Raw genomic sequence first — 6,152 nt, forward strand, 5'->3', positions numbered from 1 at the left:
CAAATTTTGTCGTTAACGATCGAAGCAGCATATGGTCGAAATTGTCAACATTTGGTCTTACACTTTTGGGTCCCACAAGATCTTTTCAAAGTTAAGACCCCCGCCACCTCACGGAGCATTCTCTGGAATTGCTGGGTCGCACGACGTGCACGTTAGTGTCATCCAGATTGAGTTTGAGGTTTTTTTGCTTAAGACCCTACTTCACCGATGATGCAGCCTGATTATGTCTTGATAATTATTGAGTTTGATGTTTAAGCAATAGCAATAGATGTCCTATATGTCATTCTTTTCTTTATATTTAGAAAAAATTTTAAAAAAATACAACAAACTACTCACATCAGATTTCATACATTTAACCAACTCTCAAGGGTTGCTACAGTGTTTCCCAATGTGTTGAGAACCAAAAGTAATTTCATATACATTATTTTACTATAAACATTTCTCTTTCTTCTCTCATCCTCATCTTTTTGTCTTTAATTGGGGATTGTATTGAGATTTTGTGAAAAAAAAAAAAGAAGGTAGGTAAGGAACTTGTATTTTGTAAAGAAATAATATTTTAATAGTATATGAAAAGGTAAGGGGAAGCTATTATGAAATATCTTTTCATAGGGAAGAAAAAGTAGCTTTTTGCCTTAAACTTGGGAAAAATCAAAGAGAAGTTACTGCTAGTGCTCTGAGCTTGTGAAGTGGGAAAATGATTCTCTTCATGTTATTTGAAACGGAGAATATTCATTTAGTACATTTAGGAGGACAATATTTATCCATATTTTTTAAGAGCAAATTTTTTAGAAAAATTTAACTTTCTAAATGCACTAAAATAATATAGAGAAATCCTTTTCTGTGAATTGAAGGCTGGCAAGTGAGTAAGTAAATTCCGTGTGGTTTCTGCTAGCCATGTTTTTCCAAAGTTAGAAGGCCACCACTTGTAGGAAACAAATGGATCCCAGCTAGGCCGAAACACACTTGTCAGTCTCTAGAACAGCAGGTGCGGATTTCATTTTTTTTTTTTTTTTTAAATTTAGAAGTTAAACTCTAACTGCTTGTCGGCTAGTTCTTACGTTGGAAACAAAAAGTGGTTTATTTAATTAATGCATACATTAAGGCATGTGAAGGACCTACAAATTCAAGGACCTATAAATCATATATTTAATGCATACATTTGTAATTGACAAATGGGTCAATGATTAGAAGTTAGAACATTCAACGGAAATTCTAGCTGATATTGCCTACTAGTAATATGTTTTTTTTTTTTTTTAATGGTTTAAACTTCTTTAATTAGACATATAGAAAAGGGTTGGTGAAACGTGGTGCACAAAATATCAAAAGTTCAAACAAAGTGTTGGATCCTTTGTTAAAGAATGCTGCTTGCCTCACTCGGCTACTACATACAAGCATTCAAGGAGAGGCCAATATTCTGTTTCTCTTGTAAGTTTTTGTCCATCGATCACCTTTCTTTTCTCAATTTTTAATTTCACTTCTAGCTTGCGATCTGTGGTTTTGCTCGTTTGTTGTTATTATTATTACTATTATTATCTTAATTGTCACTTGTTCTTATTCCTCCAACATGATAATTCATTCTAGGATCGGGATCGGAAGCCTTAACATCGACCTCGGCAATGGCTGCAAGTTTTGTCCGCCAAGGGAAGTTTCACAAGAAACTCTCGGCAAGTGACATCGAAGAAGGAAGAGCCTATTTACCAACCTAGCTTGTTAAACAATTGGGTCTTGTAGATGGAACTAAAACGGTGATTGTTTTTGACGTTCAAATGAATTCCTCGACAATGAATTTTTGTAGGCGTCGTGATCAAAGAGCTTTTCTTGGCGATGGATGGCACAACTTTGTTAAAGAAAATGGCATTAAGAAAAGACGGTACCGTCACCTTTTATGTGTTGAGGCCCCGAGGAGGAGGAGGAATAGGGCCAACACACTTCCAGATCATTCGGCACGAGGCTACAAGGAGAGCAGTCGTAGGCCGGTTTGACCTCAACGAGCCTCCTCCTCCAGAGAGAAAAAAAGGTGCAAGAGGATTTGATCTCAACCGTCCGCCTCCTCCGGAGAACTAGTGATGCAGCGTAGGATTGTAGTGAACAAGAAAACATCAAGTTGAAGGGGTAAATATTTCTAAGACTGTGAGACTATCACAAGAATCTAAGAAATCTTCTTAAAAACTATAGATTCTATCTATGGTTTAAGGGAAAACACAAAGAAACTCAACTCTGAGTAATTCTTATTAAACAAACTCAATAATAATCATAAACTAAATTGTTAAAGGCTATAATCATATATTTATAGCCCAAGACTCCTAACCCTAAAATAACAATGAAATAAAGTTAATTTAGAAGTCTACGAAAGACAACTAAACCAAATAAAAGACTAACAAAGAAATCTAATTCAAATAAAGACTGAAAGATAAGATAGAATAAACAACTAACAAAGAAACCTAATAAAAGACTAAAAGATAAGATAAGATAAGATAAGATAAGCCTTGAATTCCAATCTACATCATCCTCCCGAGGTTGGAGAGAATTCGCCCTCGAATTCAGACTGTCTTTTCCACGGTCCTTCGGGTGCCCTGTTAACTCGTTCCATTCTTTGTTCCTTAAGATCACAACAAGGCAACACCCCAAAATAAACGTGACGCTTCTCATCATCGAAATACTTTGATGGTTGTCATGAAAGCCCCATACACCATTTGGCAATACTGCAGATTTGCTATTCGTTCGTTCCTTCTCCCTTCCATGTGCCATGAAGATACTCAAGAATGGGTCAATCATTGTTTCCCTTGTGAACATATAATTTATCTCATCCGCATAAAACTCACCATAATCTTCGTTAGGAGAATTTAAAATATCTTCAACACCAAGGAAATCAACATAACCTAATTCTTCATCACTAAAATTAGGTAATGCACCTGGAAGGTCTTCTTCAACCTCTTCATAATCGGCGATGCCATCCTCTTCATAATTGGCGATGACATCTGTGGACCCTTCCTCTTCCAATTGGCCATCTTCTTCTGGATAGAGACCACCAAACATGGGGAAAAACCCATATTTTTCGTGCTCCTCCGTAGGCCTTTCCTCTTCCCATGAGTCATCTTCTTCGGGCTCCTCATCATAGGTTGGTGGTGAATCCCAATCTCCAAATCGTTGCGAAGGATCTTCAACATCTTCATATATGAATTCTTCATCAATGAACTCGGATTCCTGAAACTCTTCATCTACAGATTCCCTTTCCTCCTCCATAGAATATGGATTTGGTTGATAGATTTGAGGCTCGCGAATAATGGTCAAGTTGGCTTGTCGCGGCATCTCCGTCTCAAATCGTGCTCTACGTTTTTTAGAATATGCCCTATGACCGACAACCACATTATCCTCATCCACAAAGCGTTGATTCGTTCGATGGTGACGAACTTTAGGGCTACCCCGGTTGTCAACTCGGGTTGTGAAGATCTCTATTTCTTTCCGTAGTAGTTCCAGCTCATCCACCATGCGTTGCCAACGAATCGCCGCTTGATTCGCCTTTAATTTTTTCTGCAGCATCTCCACCTCATCCACCATGCGTTGCCACTGCTCCTCCGTACGTGTTTCACCGACTGCTTCCTTACGTTCATACACGTCCTCCAGATGTGCAAAGCGGTTGCCCCTTCTTCTTGTGTTTGGCGGTGCCATGGAAAGAAAACTGGAGCTCTGATACCAACTGATGCAGCGTAGGATTGTAGTGAACAAGAAAACATCAAGTTGAAGGGGTAAATATTTCTAAGACTGTGAGACTATCACAAGAATCTAAGAAATCTTCTTAAAAACTATAGATTCTATCTATGGTTTAAGGAAAAACACAAAGAAACTCAACTCTGAGTAATTCTTATTAAACAAAATCAATAATAATCATAAACTGAATTGTTAAAGGCTATAAGCATATATTTATAGCCCAAGACTCCTAGTCCTAAGATAACAATGAAATAAAGTTAATTTAGAAGTCTACGAAAGACAACTAAACCAAATAAAAGACTAACAAAGAAATCTAATTCAAATAAAGACTGAAAGATAAGATAGAATAAACAACTAACAAAGAAACCTAATAAAAGACTAAAAGATAAGATAAGATAAGATAAGATAAGCCTTGAATTCCAATCTACATCAACTAGGGTGATCTCTCTCTATGTCGGAGAAAGTGATTCTTCTGCTTTTACGTTGTTTGAAGTTCATCATGCATGTGTTGATGAGTGGACTAATATCTGAGCTCTTTTGTTTTCTCTGTCGTCCTCCATTAATATTGTTATTGTTGGACGCCATTTGAATAATTAATTAATGTAAAGCTTGGGGGTTCTATTAGAATATTGTCTCAAATATTAAATTGCATGGTGATTCAAAGGCACCCACCTTGGTTGGAAACAAATGGGTCCCAGCAAGAGAGTATACTGTATGTCCATGTGCAAGTACTACTAGCTGATCAGAATCATAGCGGTTATTGGACAATTTTCAAATAAATTTTTTTTTAAAAGAAAAAATCCAATAACAATTACGTCAAGAATTTAAACATTCTAAATTATTGAAGATTAAAATAATTTTCATTTGTAATATAATATAAATATTAAAGTAGTTTTTATTTTATTTAAAAAAAAAAATTAAAGTATTTTGACTTCGTTTTGTAATACAGTTTAGGACAAATTTTATTTTTTTTAATAAAAAAAAATCATCAACAAATAACTTAAACACAAAGCAACCATATATAAACTACTTTATCTTTGTGTCTCATCACCCAAAGAAGAAAATCACCCTTCAAGGTTTTTAAAAACTACCCTTTCTCTTTTGAATTATATTAGTTAAAAAAGTTTATTATTTTGACACACGCACAGCACAAACAAACAAATAAAAGTCCCATACAAAGTCCTTAAAAAAAGCTTATTATTGGTTATTGACGTGATAGACTGATAGCGGTGGTGCGCAAATTGATAATCGAAGATACTTGTATTTACACGAAAGCATATGGGTCCCATCGCGGAAGCAAATCTTTCAACCATGGACCTAATTCATGAGATTAAAATAATGAAGCAAAACATTAAACACAATTTTCTCCAACTAAATTACCTAACCCAACCCTATTACCAAAAAAAAACAGTGCATTTTTTTTTTTTACCTAATTATTGCATAATTAATTACTTGGTCGTTTTAATATCATGCATCTTCGGCAGCTAGAACGTATCCCCAAATCAAAATTTTTTACCTCAACTCGACACTATAAATTAAATAAGACAACTCATAGTAGTTTGCGGGCCATAGACATACCAATATATATATTGTTTAATGAATTATACCCAAATTATTCGTTTTCTTGCTTCGATGTGAATTGTGAAATATTTGCGTCATTGCGTTTTCTTTTTCCTTTTATTGAAGTGACAATGATGTGTGAATCTCCGGTGCGTAAGTAATTAATATTTTAGTAATAAGCTAATATATGAGTTTTCCTTGACCCGTGGTGCAATCATTGAGAAGATGTTGTGGACGTGGCTTACATGCGGTAGACAAAACTACCCCAGATTTATTCTAAGGGTTTTTTAACCTTTAGAAGAAGAAAATACGTGAATAAAAAAAAATATTTAAATGTCTGGCCGTGAATATATATCAACTCCCGTTAACTCTGGACACCGGAGGGACTCTAACGCGCCTGCTAGAATCACTCCACCACTTGGTGACGGCTGGTCTGTGTCAAATCTACCCAATTTGTACTCCCCTAACTTTCACACGACGACCAATCATGAAGTATTTTTCTCCTGTTCCACTTTTGCAGGTGAGCTCATGAATTCTGATAATATCTCCTCTTAATTTCTTCTCGTTAACAAAACGTCTCCAGGGCCCACCCTTCAGTGAGATAACATTTGTTACCTCTTCTGTGGAAGACCATCAATGGCAAGTGATTAAATTAACTAGTTTGATTTGTCGATGGTGCATGGTGTACGTGATCATGCATGACATTCTTTTTAACAATAATTAGAAGATTCAAATTTGCTCAAAAGCAAAAGGGTCCTGCGAATTGAATAGGGTTAATTTTTTTGATTGGAGTATTCAGTACTCCAAGTAGCTAGCTAGACTATTAAGTGAACTTTGAGTTTTAAAATTGTTTGATTAATTACTTGTGAAAAAGTTTTGGTTCG

The sequence above is a fragment of the Corylus avellana genome, chromosome ca3 (assembly GCF_901000735.1).
Source record: "Corylus avellana chromosome ca3, CavTom2PMs-1.0".
NCBI classification, from domain to species: domain Eukaryota; kingdom Viridiplantae; phylum Streptophyta; class Magnoliopsida; order Fagales; family Betulaceae; genus Corylus; species Corylus avellana.